General features: G+C 47.8%; 1 protein-coding gene across 1 annotated transcript in view; it reads left to right on the forward strand.

Annotated features, from left to right (window-relative positions):
• The window catches only part of DENND2C (DENN domain containing 2C), a 1,562,444-nt gene that overhangs the window by 848,149 nt on the left and 700,281 nt on the right, over window positions 1–14,014 (forward strand). The gene's annotated exons all lie outside the window — the stretch shown is intronic.

Here is a 14,014-nt window from a genome sequence, read left to right on the forward strand (position 1 = left end):
AGCTTTTTCTGAGCTGCTTCGGAGTGAATGAGTTAAACTAAACAACTTTATTCAAAGCAGATTATAACCTCTTATGGGATGGTATAAATAACTTCACTGCACCCCCCCCCGATGGAATTGGCAACTATGCAGAGTTCTACACCAATGCTTTATACAAGCACTTGTTTAACTGCATAGGCTTGGCCATACCTGATAGGACCACCAAAACAAGCTCCTCAAGGAAGAGCAAACCTGCCTGGGGGACAACCGCCATTAGCAGGTTTACAACAAGAGGACAAAATTGCTGTCTAAGGGTAAGAAGGAGTGAGACCTAAACTGGAAACGCTCCTTCCTCAGTTTAAACAACAAAAGAAGACTTCTTGTGAAGTTGTCTAAAGCAATCTACGAATCCAAATTAGCTTCTTCAACTAAGGTCAGCCATAAGGCATTCTTTAGATGTGAGAGTGTTCAATCTCGCCGTTTGTTCTTACACCTGGGTTCGGAGCCGATCCTCGGCTCCGTGTCGGCCGCTTGGCAAAGCTCTGCATCGAGAAGAAGCTCGAGACCAACCTATCTCCCACAATCCCCCTCTGCCTTTACCTCAGATCTAGTTTGCCGCTGCAACGTTCGCATCATTTTTGATGAGCTCGGACCACCTCAAAGCTAAGATTGTATTTATCTAATAATTTTTTGGATAATATTTCTCTTCTTCCTTACTTAAAGTTGTTGTGTGTGTGTGTGTAGCGAGTCGAGGGCTTTCTCGAGTACGTATATAAATTGTATATACTTATTTAAAGTTAGTTCCCTCGGGGCCTACCCCACCCTTTAAACTTTATATCCTACATTACTTCTGGATTTGACTTTAACTACCGGATTTGACTTTTATTACTGGATTTGACTTTATTACTGGCTATTACACTGTTTAACTTTTTGGATTTGACTGTACTGTTAACATGTCTGAAAAAGCTAAATCAGGCTTCAAATGGTGCCAATGTGGACAGAAAATGTCTGTCACAGATAATCATAGTTCCTGCGTCTACTGTCTTGGCCCTCTCCATCTGCAAGAAGACTGCTCCATCTGTCATTCTTTCAGTGGAAGGGTCATGACAGATAGGCGCAGGAAACTTATGGATAGAGGCCTTTTGAAGCCTGCATTCCAAGAGGCTCTGGATGCATCAGACCAGACATCTAAATCCTCGAAGGAATCGAAGACGTCGGAGCCCATGTCATCGGCTCTGAGCTCTTCATTTAAAGTTCGCTCACCGGTTCCACAGACCTCGGGGCCGAGTGTTGAACTTTTGTCAGTTACCGAGCCTCAAGTCTTGGAACCGGTGATGGAGCTTCCTCCTCCTGTACTTTTGAGGTCGGCTCCGTCTTCGATTCCTTCGACGTGTTCTTATAGGCCCCTCTCTGACACCGATGTAGACCGCGTGGTGCAGAAATTGATGGAGAATATGGCCTTGTCCAAACTCATCTCTGTCTCCTCCCAGTTGGTGTCGAGACTCGAAGGCCTTCCCTTATCTCCATCTGTTCCTCCTCCGAGGCCTATCCAGTCTTTGGAGCCGGGAGAGGCTGATCTGATGATTGTGGAGCCCTCGGTGCTGGAACCGTCTTTTTCTCGGTCGGCACCGTTCACCTCGACTCCGACGGACCCATTACCGGAATTGCGGAGCCGAAGATCCATCCTTGGATCGGGGACCGAGAGTCGGACCGACGTTTCGGTTCCGACTCTCCCTCTCGGAGCCTCGGCTCGGATAGACTCGGCTCTGTCCTCGGGGTCGATGCCATCGGTTCCTGTCTCAGGGATTCCTCAGTTTTCTTCGGAACCGAGGGATACCTCGACTCGGGACCCGGGGGCCTTCGACCTCATGAGGAAGGTGTTGTCGACTCAGACAACCACTTCAGCAGAAACAGCTTCTCCTTCCCATAAAGTTCTGTTATCCTCCTCTGCACCCACGGCTACATCTAAGCGTCGAGTACCAGTGTCTCAGCCACCCCCAGAGGGTGCCCCCTCTTCCTCGGAGGCTTCATCGGATGCTCCCCCTGAGGAAGTTCCGAGGAAAAGATTGTGTAAGAGGAGACACTTGGATTCTCCACAAGAATCCTTGACATCGGACACTGACTTAGATGAGTCAGAAGGGTCCCCAAAATCACCCTCAGAGGATGTCTCCTTTTCTGACATCCTGGAGATCCTAAAACAGAGAGGTGATTGGCAAGCCCTACCCCCTTCTGAGGATGAGTCAGTCTTGCTGAAGGCATTCGGTGCTCGCCCTTCCTCCTCCTGGGTCACTCCGCCCTTCGATGAGTTGATGGAACTGATTGCTCGAAGGGCGTGGGAGACACCTGACACAGTGGAGCCAGTCCCTAGAAAGCTTAATAAATATATTACTGCCCCACAAGACAAGGCTTATCTCACAAAGGGAGTTCCAGTGGACGCTATGGTGGTGGCAGCGGCCACGAAAAAGGAGATGTCTGAGTCTTCCTCATCTGTCCATCCGCCTAACAGAGATTCTAGGACTATGGACAGGTATGGGAAGCGCATTTTTAGTTCAGCAGCTTTTTCCATTCGATCCTTGAACTATTTGACCCATTTCACACGGTTACAGAGGGATCTAATCAAAGAGTTGGGAGATACCCTCCAGGGTACTACAGATGCTGCTGTCTCGGAGAAAGTTACAGCACAACTCAATACCCTTACATCTATTGTGAACTCGTCCATGAGGCTGATCTCATACGCAGCCGAAGGATCGAGTAGGGCTGCGGCTTCAGCGATTGCTCTTCATAGACAATCCTGGATGCGCTTATGTTCCTTTGCGGAAGCCTTCAAGTCTTCCTTTACTAACGCCCCATTTGATGGTGCCACTCTCTTTGGCCCAAAAGTAAAGGAGACCCTTACCCGGTGTGAGCAAGAGGGAAAGACTCTGTCTGCTGTCGGAGTCCGTTTTTCCATCCCATCCAGACCGTACCCCAAAGGGCAACGTGGTGGAAAAATGTGGTTTCGAAAACCCCAAGGCTCTTTCCCAGGCACACAGGGTGATGCCCCCTCTAGAGGCAGAGGAGGGTGCAGAGGTGGAAGACGTCGCCCTGGCGGCAGAGGGGGTCCGCAAAACCAAGGTGACAGGGATACACTCCCCGGGAAACCTTTCCAGCACTCCTGAGAGGAGGCCCGACTGTCCTGCTCTGGAGGCAGTCGGGGGTCGCTTAGCTTTATACCCTCAGGCCTGGCAAAGTCTTACATCAGACAATTGGGTAAAAAGCATTGTTACCAGAGGTTACAGAATTCCTTTCCTATTGCTCCCAATTCCGCAGAAAAGACTCCCAGATGTGTACCGCCCCATCTGCGAGGCCCTGCAGCTATAGAAATTTCAAAGCTGCTAGAAAAAAGAGTCATCCAACCAGTCCCAGCGGACCAAAGAGGATTCGGAACTTACTCAAGGTTCTTTTTAGTTCCAAAAAAGACAGGGGACTGGAGGCCAATTCTGGACCTAAGCAAACTCAATACCTTCATCAAGAAAGAAAAGTTCCGGATGGTCATGCTTCAATCGATCCTTCCATTCTTACAGAAGGATGACTGGATGTGCTCAATAGATCTAAAGGATGTGTACTACCACATCAAAATGGCCAGGGCGTCCAGGGATCACTTGCGCTTCCGGCTGGGAGCCAGTCACTTTCAGTTTTGAGCCCTGCCCTTTGGTCTGACCTCAGCCCCCAGGGTTTTCACCAAATGTATGGCAGTGGTAGCGTCTCACTTGAGACGCCTGGGATTCCAGGTGTTTCCATATCTGGACGACTGGGCTCCTTTCTGCCACCACCGAGCGTCGACTGATTCAGGCCAGGGATTACACACTACAACTCTGTGTTCATCTCGGAATTTCCGTAAATTTCGAAAAATCTTTATTACAGCCATCACAGCATATCTCATTCATAGGAGCAGAATTGGATACGCGTTGCTTAATCCTAAGGCTTCCTCCAGAAAGAATAGCCTCCCTACAAAACCATATATCTCTTCTCCTGTTGTCCAAAAAATCCCCAGCAAAACTGGTTCTGAAGGTTTTGGGTCTCATGGCAGCTTCCCTCATTGCGATACCCTTGGGAAGACTGCACATGAGAGTTCTTCAATGGCTACTGTTTGCACAATGGTCGTTCCAACAGTTACCCCTGACACACGAAATTCACATCACAAACATCTGCAAATCGCACCTGTCTTGGTGGCTTCAGACTTGCAATCTCTCCAGCAGAAGACCATTTGTGCTACCCACGCCGACAGCTACGGTGACCACAGACGCTTCCCTGATAGGGTGGGGGGGCATCTGAAATTACTGTCACTTTATTCTGTTTAATACAGACTACTCAGAGGTGATCTCTGCATTGCATATAAGGCAATCTCTGACCCTGCTGTATTGGAATTGCTCCATATCCGCAAGTCAAATGGTACACGGGTTACTCGCTCCTTAACCTGGTATGTGATGTTAATAGAACCTGCTGGAGGGACAGATTTGTCTCCCAGAGGTTACCACACCTTTGGAACAGACTCTCACTTCATGTCAAACAGAGCACCTCATTGGCCCTCTTCACACACAGTCTGGACGATTGGATGGGTAACAGTAAATTTACCCTCGGGGTTCCACCTCTATCCCTCTTGGACACAGGCATTAGGTGCTGATCGTGGAAATAAGGGTAGAACTTGGATAGGTTTGTAAGGGCCCTAGGGCCATTAGCCTAGTAACGTGTTATGATTCATGGTTTGATAGAGTCTCATTTCTGATCTTGTATGCTGTATTTGTCTATGTTCTTTGTCAGTGAAGCAGTGCCTTTCAGATTTATTTGCTTTTGTTTACAGTGGAGGGCTGGGGGGGGGTTACAAAACAAGGATAAAAATACATTTTTGAGCATTAAAAATAAAATCTGTCAAGAAACATTATTTGCAAAGTATTTAAAAAGAAACTGTCAGCAAACATTTTTTACAAAGCATATCAGCTTATAGAAGTACATCTTTTCAAGATATTGAGTAGAATCAAAAATACTATATTAGTACACTTTTATAGAATCCATAGTGGACATTGTTGTGATTGCATACTTAAAACTCTAGAAGTGGTATAGTTGCATAGTTTATTAATTGCTAAGTATATGTAATTAGCAGGATTTACTTTCCATATCTTATAACTGCTGTTTGATTTTGATGGTATTCTTGTGACACCACATTCCCAAATGCCATGCTTGTAGCAGCTGCTGCTGCTCACAGGAGCAGGATACTGACAATGCAATTGTGCTGCAGCACCGTAGTAAACATGAATTTGCTGTTGTAGACACAAACCAGACTAAGGTGTTCCTTTCAAAGACCAGGCAGCAGCTTTTACAAATTATCTGCTGTATTTCATAGTGTGAGATTCTGCTGATCTACTGCAAAGGGAAGTATGTGCTGCATTTATCTGCGTTATTGATGTCCCCAGTGCCTGTCTGTCTTTACTGCTCGCTGACTGTCATAGAAAGAGTGATTGTAAAATGTGTGATTCAACTTCCTGCAGATCATGTGTACTGCCCATCCGTCCATACTGATAGTCTTGTAAACAAATGTAGAAATGTTTAGCTAATATGCTGACACATGGTCATGGTAATCTTCCATGCCACCATTGTTGAAGGTTCACGTCTCAGCTCCAGAAGATGTTCATCATATTGATCACTGCTACAGTAGCCTTAGCTATGTAGGTTATATCCTCCCAAGGCCATAACAGCAGGTGAGCCTCCAAAGCTGCAGGGCACTTACCTAAAATGCTGGGCAACTTTTGCCGAGCTGATTAAATGGCATTTTTGGGTGCAAAACCCTTTAGAGCTTCACTGCCACCAAAGAATACATTCCTCCAAGACTTGTTAAGAATCAACAGTCAGCTTGTGCTTTTCCTTTGCTGGGTAGAGAAGTCCCCTTTGGAGAACAAAATTTCCACTTTCTTATTTGTGTAGCTGTTTTATCAATTTCTTCTGCAGAAAATTGATTTTAAAGCTGGGAATGTTGCATTTTACAGACTGTCACTAGAGTGTAAAGTACTTTTTAATGTAGCACTTTGTGCCATTTTTAACTAACAGGAAATAAGTTAACTGAAAACATTTTTTCTGTGGAGAAATTGTATTTATTTTACTTTTGTGGGCTGGCATAGTGTTAAGTGCTTTTTCCTATGTCTTCCATCAGGACTGGCAGTGTTTACTAGCATTTGCTGCTCCTCTTCCCTGTGAAAGAGGAACAATTTTCAGCTTGACCATGGAACAGACTTACCAGTCCCACCATCAGTCATCCTTCTAGCCACACAAAGAAAAAAAATTAAGTAAGCAGCATTTGCCAGAACTGTGACCATTTGTTGTACCTCAGAACACTCATCTTTTACCCCACATCCCTCCGGTGCAGCCAGTTTAGACTAAGGGTTAGTCACTTCCTCTGCAGCTGTTGGGATCCCCTCACTCGTCATGGGAGAACTACTTTTGTCGGTCCTGGGAGAGGAAACAGGTGAGGTTTCCGTGTTGTGTCAGAAGGCCGTGCCCATCTCTGAGGAAGCAACTACTGCCAATAGTAACACATTTGGCCCCTTTCTTCTCTCAAAAAAAAACCAGAAAGCCAAACATGTGTCTGCTCCTCTTCAAACTTATTTGGATAGGAGTAGTTTACTGGATGTGGCTCAGGGCTTAATTCAGACAGTTGAGCCTTCTTGTAAAGTAGCGTCTAATAGAAGAGCTTCATAATTCTGAATATGAACAGGAAAACGCAGGGACAGGTACAGGGTTTTTCTACAGATTTCTGATTCAGACTCAAAGGAAGGCTGATTTTCCCTGTGAGGTGGGGTTCCCTCTATCTGAGACTGTTAGACTATGACAGTGTTTTCCGTGGGAGAACAATAAGGAGAATATGCCAGTGTTTTCCATTGGAGAACAATGAGGTTCCTCAGGAAATACTATGAATTGTTACAGAAGGATTTTCCAGATCCTGTACTACTTGCAATTTTCCTGATAGTCAGCCAGCTATCTCTAAAATGGCAGATAGAATGTGTAAAGTTCCGTGATCTTTTAAATTTTTATACATTGTTCCCAAACCTGACCCAGCAACTAAAGCAGTAGTTGATCCCACTGCTGCTAAGCGCCAAGTCAGTTCCAGTCCTACTCTTTCTGATAAGGATGGGAAAAAAGTGTGTACTTCTGCAGTTTTGATTTTCAGAATTTTGAATTGTCAGGCTCATATGTTTGTTTTGACAAATTCTGAAAACACGTGGAATGTTTTATCTGCGGTTTCTTCTTGTAAGGAAAAATCTGCTTTAAGTAACTTAGTTTCTTCTGTTGCACAGCTCACTAATCCTTGTTAACAGTGTGTGTGTGTGTGTGTGTGTGTGTGTGTGTGTGTGTGTGTGTGTGTGTGTGTGTGTGTGTGTGTGTGTGTGTGAACGTCTGTTGATGATTCCAGGGCTGTCACCACTAGTACTTTTTTTAGAGGGTTTCCATGGCTGCATTCTCAGAACCTCCCAGATGCTGCTAAAAATGAGATTTTAAATTCACCCTTGGATAGAGATTTAGTGTTTGAATCTTCTGTTGTAGAGGTGTTCAAAAAGTGTAATGAAATGGGCAATATGATCCATGGAATCTCTAAGAATTTTCATCCCTCCTTTTCCAAATTTTGTAGCTGATTTTCTGTCTCCTCATACAGTTTTGGCAAAAAAATGTCTCAACAAAATTCAGACAAACAGACGTTTAAGAGGAAATGGCAAGAGAGTTCCAAAACAAAGTCTAGAACCTCCCAAAACCAAGGAACAGCCCAACACATCTGATCATTCAGGAGACCTTGTAACCCACTCCCATCCTGGCCCCTTTTTTCTTCCAGAAAATCTGAATCACCATTTTTTTTCTTTCTAGCAACAAATAGTTTCAGACAATTGGGTTCTGAAAGTTATTCATCAAGGTTAGAGGTGGTAGTGGGAGGACTTTCCGGTGGGGGGGGGGGGGTCATTCCTCTTACTCCAGATCAGGCTCTTTTGTTTCCACCCGTTCATCACATGCTGTTCCAAGGAGTTATAGAACAAGTTCCTCCTTCCTGGGTGGTGAGGCTTTTTTATTCAGGGATGTTCCTAGTACCAAAAAAGAAAATGTATGGAGACCAGTCAAATATGTTCCTTTCCTAATTCTGTTTGTGATAGTCCCCAAATCCAAAATGATGTCACTTCACAAACTTACCTTTTCTTCCTCCTCTTTAAAGTTTCTTGTTAACACTAGACTTAAAAGATGCTTATCACATCCCTATTTATCCAGACTTCAGATATTTCTTCAGGTTTTGTGTGTCTGGATCACATTAAAAGTTCTCAGTCCTACCCTTTGCACTATCCACTGCACCAAGAGTGTTCAGAAAGTGTCTAACTCCAGATCTGAAGTAGTTAACTTAATTTGATCAGCAACCTGTGGGTATCTGATCCGATTCGGATCCGAGCCGGCAGTTTTCCTAGCAAAAGATCCGAGCTCCAAGCTCCTCCCCTACCCATAATGCCCTGCTACCTCCCTCTAACCCTCAGATCTCTTTGCCGCGGCTTCTTGAAGCATCTGAGAACGAGCTCCTAGAGTTGGGTTTTGTGAGTTGTGTAGATTATTTAACTTTTTTCCATTAAATTCACTTTTTTCTGAGTGTGTGTGACCCCCCTTCTCTCCTATCTATCTGGGTAGTTTATCTTTAGTTCTTTAGTTAGTGTAAATTTAAATCCCCTCCCCCCTTCTGTCTGTGTGTGAAGGTGTGTGCGTGTGGGCCTAATCTTGTTAGTATGTCCGAGGCCCCAAAAGCTATTTTTTCAAAATGCTCCGAGTGTGGCCATAAGCTGTCCCCAGCAGATGGCCACACTCTGTGCGTTATTTGCCTGGGTATAGACCATCTTTCTTCAGGCTGCACTATCTGCGCAGCCTTCAACCCCATGGCTTTGAGGGATAGGCGGACTAAGCTAGTCCTCGCGGGCCTTTTGCCCCCGGATTCAGCTTTGTCCTCCTCCCCCTCCGTGGCATCAGCCGCAGCTGCGTCTGCCCCACAGACCGTTCCAGCCCCCCTGGCCAGGATTCAAACTCCCACTTCGGTTCAGGAGGAAAGGGAATCGTGGAAAAAAGACAGGAAGGATAAAGAGCGGGAGAGAGACAGGCATCGTAGCCACAAGAGGCGGTCCGATTCAGTTCCCTCGGCCCCGCCATGTAAGCAGTTAGCCTCCCCTCTTAAGGTCTCCGGGTCTTCCCCCTCTAGGCTTCGATCTCCACGTTTCTCCCCGGAGCCGGAGGAGGGGACCCGGTCACCTTCGAGGTCATCCAGGCGGCCTTCCCGGCCAGCCTTGGCAGCCTCATCCAGGTCCACTAGAAGTTTATCTGATGCAGATATGGATCGGATGATGCATCGATTTCTTCAGGCCCAGCTGCAGATGGGAATGATGTTGCCCCCCCCCGGGGGGAGCTTGACCCCCTTTTTCACCCCCATTGCTCCTTCTCCGACCCGCTACCGGGGTTCGGAGCTGTCTGATCTCAGTAGCTTCGGAGCCGACAGTGTTTCCTACTTCGGCTCAGACTGTACCTTCAAGTTTCTCGGATCCCTTTTCGGATCCGAGCTCTCGGGGCCGTGAGATGAGCGTCGGATCCGGAGGGGTTAGTGTATCTTTGGCTCCGTTGAGGTCGGATCACACTGCCCTTTTGGATCCGATCGAATCATCTCCGGCTCCGATCCACACGCCGGATCCGAGGGGACTGCTTTCAGATCCTAGGGAGAGCAGCTCACCCTCTGCATTCAACGTCGTGGAGAGGGTTCTTTCGAGGGATTCGAGGTCCCAGGCTCTGGCTACAGATCCACCCATTCCCTCTCAGACGGGCCTATCTTCCATCATCCGGCCACAGGGACAGCCTGCGCCTACGTCCCAGATGGTTCCCCTTGGAGGAACAGGACATTGTTGGTGAGCCCTCCTCGGACAGCACCCCCCCCCCCGAGGAGGTCCCTCACAAACGTAAGTGCAAGAGGAGGCACTTGGACTCACCTGAGTCCTTCACAGAAGACACGGACTTGGAGGAAGGAGAAGGTTCCCCCAGGTTACTCCTCGACGACGTATCCTTTGGAGACATAGAAATGCTTCATATTAGAGGGGGGGTGGTCAGCCCAAAAGCCTACCTCGGACGAGTCTGTCTTTCTGGAGGTGTTCGCAGGCCCATCTATCTCTTGGGTGTCCCCTCCCCGCTGATCCCCTGGTGGACCTCATAACTACCATGGCATGGAATGAGCCGGACACTGTGGAGCCAGTACCCAAGAGACCGGACAGGATTCTCAGTCCCCCCACAGACAGGACAGTTTGGAGCAAGGGTGCCCCTGTAGATGCCATGGTGGTGGCGGCTGCCACCAAGAAGGAATTAGCACAGGAAAGTTCCTCGGTACATCCTCCAGACAAGGAGTCTCAGGCGATGGACCGCCTCGGAAAGCAGATGCTCACTTCAGCAACCTTCTCTGTAAGGTCATTGAACTATATGGCACACGTGATTCGACTACAGCAAGACCTAATCAAAGAGTACGCTGAGTCACCCCCAGAGTCCATGTCGGCCGAGGACAACCGGACCTTCTCGGCACGAATGGCCACTCTTAAGTCTATTACGAATACCTCTATACGGCTTCTTTCCCATGCCACGGAAGGAGCAGCTAGAGCCAGCGAAACAGGCATTGTCTTACGACGACAAGCCTGGCTCCATCTCTGTGACTTTGCGGAACCCTTCAAGGCGTCGTTCGTGAACTCCCCCTTTGACGGTTCTACACTTCTCGGCTCCAAAGAGGACAGAAGAAGATGTGGTTCCGGAAATCCCAACAATCTCGTTTCCCTCCGGATCCCTCATCCTTCAGAGGCAGAGGAGGACAGGGTGGACGCCGACCCAGAGGCAGAGGGGGGCCGAAGAATTTTGGGTCGAGGGGACCCTTTTCAGACCGACCCGCGCAGCAACCCTGAGGGGGTTGCCCGACTGCTCCTCTCTGGAGGCAGTCAGGGGGTGCTTCTTGGAGCATCTAGCACATTGGGAGTCCATTACGACAGATCACTGGGTGCTCTGGATCATATCCAGAGGTTACTCAATCCCATTCCTAAATACTCCCCCCTGGTCGGGGCACCTCCCCGATGTACCACCCAATCAGAGGGAGGTAGCAGCCTTAGAAGTAAAAGAACTTCTAGAAAAAAGAGCCATCCAGCATGTCTCCCCTGATCAATCCGGATCAGGCTTTTACTCCAGGTTCTTTTTGGTGCCAAATAAGACTGGGGACTTGCGGCCAATTCTCGACCTGTCCACACTGAACCTGTCAGTTGCCAAAGATAAGTTCCGGATGGTCACCATTCAATCCTTTCTCCCACTATTACAGGAGAACGACTGGATGTGCTCCATAAACCTCATGGATGCGTACTACCATGTTCTAATGGACAGGCGATCCGGGAGGTTCCTCTGCTTTCGGCTGGGAACCAGCCACTATCAGTTCAGGGTCCTACCCTTCGGTCTCACCACAGCCCCCATGGTGTTCACCAAGGTCATGGCAGTTGTAGCGGCCCACCTGAGGCTTCAGGGAATTCAGGTCTTTCCTTACCTGGACGACTGGCTCCTAGCCGCCCCCACCAGGCATCTACTATGTTCAGCGAGAGACTACTTCCTACATCTGGCCCGCTATCTAGGGATCATGATGAAATCCTCCCTTCAGCCTACTCAAATTTTGGATTTCATAGGGGTCAGGATAGACACAATTCAATCCAAAGTCTTTCTGACGTCGAACAGACTGTGCAATCTAAACCTACATGTTTTGGCTCTTCAGTCCTCGGCCCCTCCAGCGGAGTTAGTCCTGAGGGCTCTGGGGTCCATGGCAGTGGCCATCAACTTGTCTCCGCTCACACGTCTGTATATGAGGATTCTTCAATGGACCTTATAGGTCCCGTGGTCCATTCTGCTTCATCCCTTGCCTACTCCTATTCCTCTCAGCAGAGTTTACAGGGAATCTCTACTTTGGTGGCTCCATTCCAAGCATCTCCAGGAAGGGCACCCCTTTTCCATGTCCCCACCCCAAGTCACAGTGACCACGGACGCGTTTCGCCTCGGGTGGTGGGGGGGCATTGCATGGGCAGCATCGTCCAAGGCACGTGGACTCACACAGAGACCTTTTTGCATATTAGTGTTCTGGAGATGAGGGTGGTGCTTCTAGCGTTGCAAGCTCTCCATGCCCTTCTTCCTCTGGGGACTATTGCAATTCATACCGACAACATGTCAGTGGTCTGGTACATCAACAAGCAAGGGGGAACCAGATCTTACCCACTTTGCCGAGAGGCCATGAGAGTGTGAGAATGGGCGATATCCACCAACCGCTTTCTCATAGCAATGCACATACCAGGTCGGTCAAACATTCTTGCGGACAAGCTGAGTCGGACTATCCTCTCACCCTACGAGTTGTCTCTGAACCCCTCAGTAGCGAAACAGATCTTCCTCAGATGGGGTCAACCTTGCTGCATTCGTGTCGCCTTAGAACGCAAATTGCAGTGAGTTTTTCGCCCTAATTCCCCCACCAGGGGAAAACCCCAGAGATGCTCTGGTTCATGCTTGGCCATCCGGTCTTCTTTATGCTTATCCTCCTCTTCCGTTGATGACAAAATTCTTGCAGAAAGCTCGTCGGTTGAGGAGCAGAGTTATCCTCATAGCCCCATTCTGGCCTCGTCAAACACTGTTCCCTTGTCTACGGTCTCATCTAGTGCATCCTCCCTGGATCTTAGATCCCCTTCCGGATCTGATTTCTCATCCCCTGGGATTGAGGACCCCCGACCTGGTCAACCTCAAGCTCTCTGTTTGGTTGATCCAGTTCCCTTGATGGCTAGGACTCCCGGTATCTCATCCTCGGATAAAGCCATTCTGGTGGCCGCTCATAAAACTTCCACCAGAAAAATCTACAAGAGTAAATGGAACTGTTTTTCTTTCTGGGCAGAGCATAGGAATTTGGACCCCTTTACGGCTCCTATTCCAGCAGTCCTCGATTTTTTATCTCAAATTTTCCATCAGGGAGCTAGCTCTTCAACAGTTAAAGTTCAACTGGCAGCAATTTCCCACTTTCACATTGGAAACAAATTTGGCCCCCTGGCATCATCTAACATCTGCAAGACCTTTCTGAAAGGTACCTTCCTTTTGAGACCCCCTGTTAAGGAAGCAGTCCCTCCGTGGGATTTATCCCTAGTTCTCCAGGCTCTTACTGGTCCTCCTTTTGAGCCCGCAGCTTCGGTTGACTTGAAGTTTGTATCTTGGAAAACTGCCTTCCTGATTGCCATTACTTCAGCCAGAAGAATATCGGAGCTTCAGGCTCTTTGCAGTAAGCCCCCATACATCATTTTTCATAAAGACAGAGTTTCCCTTAGGACCAACACCTCTTTTCTACCTAAAGTGGCTTCCGAATCCAATATCAACCAGTCTATCAACCTGCCTGTCGTCTTCCCTGATTATCTCAACAAAGGAGAGTATAGACTCCATTGCTTGGATGTACATAGACAGTTACGATTTTACCTACACAGAACGGCTGTTTTTCGAAAATCAGAACAGCTCTTTGTTTCATTTGCTAAGTCCTGTCTGGGTAAACCAGTGACTAAGGTAACCTTAGCTAGGTGGATTTCACAATGCATTCTTGCATACAGAAGCTATGGTCGACCTGAGCCTGTGCGTGTTTGGGCACACACTACCCATTCTGTGGCTACTTCTGTGAACTTCTGGTCAAGGGTCCCTCTGGATGACATTTGTTCAGCTGCTACTTGGGCTTCCTCTCACACTTTCATTACACATTATAAATTGGATCTGATTTCCAGAGGAAGGGTGTCCTTTGGCTCTGCAGTGCTCCGGAATATCCTCCCATAAGGGCCTCCCAAGTTGTGGTAGCTGGGGACTCTGTCCCACAGGTTGCTGATCAAATGAAGTTAACTACTTCAGATAAAGAAGTTATGTACTCACCATAACGTTCCATCTTAGTAGGTAACTTCATTTGTCTGCAACCAACCCTCCCTCCATC

The sequence above is a fragment of the Protopterus annectens genome, chromosome 7.part0, assembly GCF_019279795.1.
Source record: "Protopterus annectens isolate FY-2018-M chromosome 7.part0, PAN1.0, whole genome shotgun sequence".
NCBI classification, from domain to species: domain Eukaryota; kingdom Metazoa; phylum Chordata; order Ceratodontiformes; family Protopteridae; genus Protopterus; species Protopterus annectens.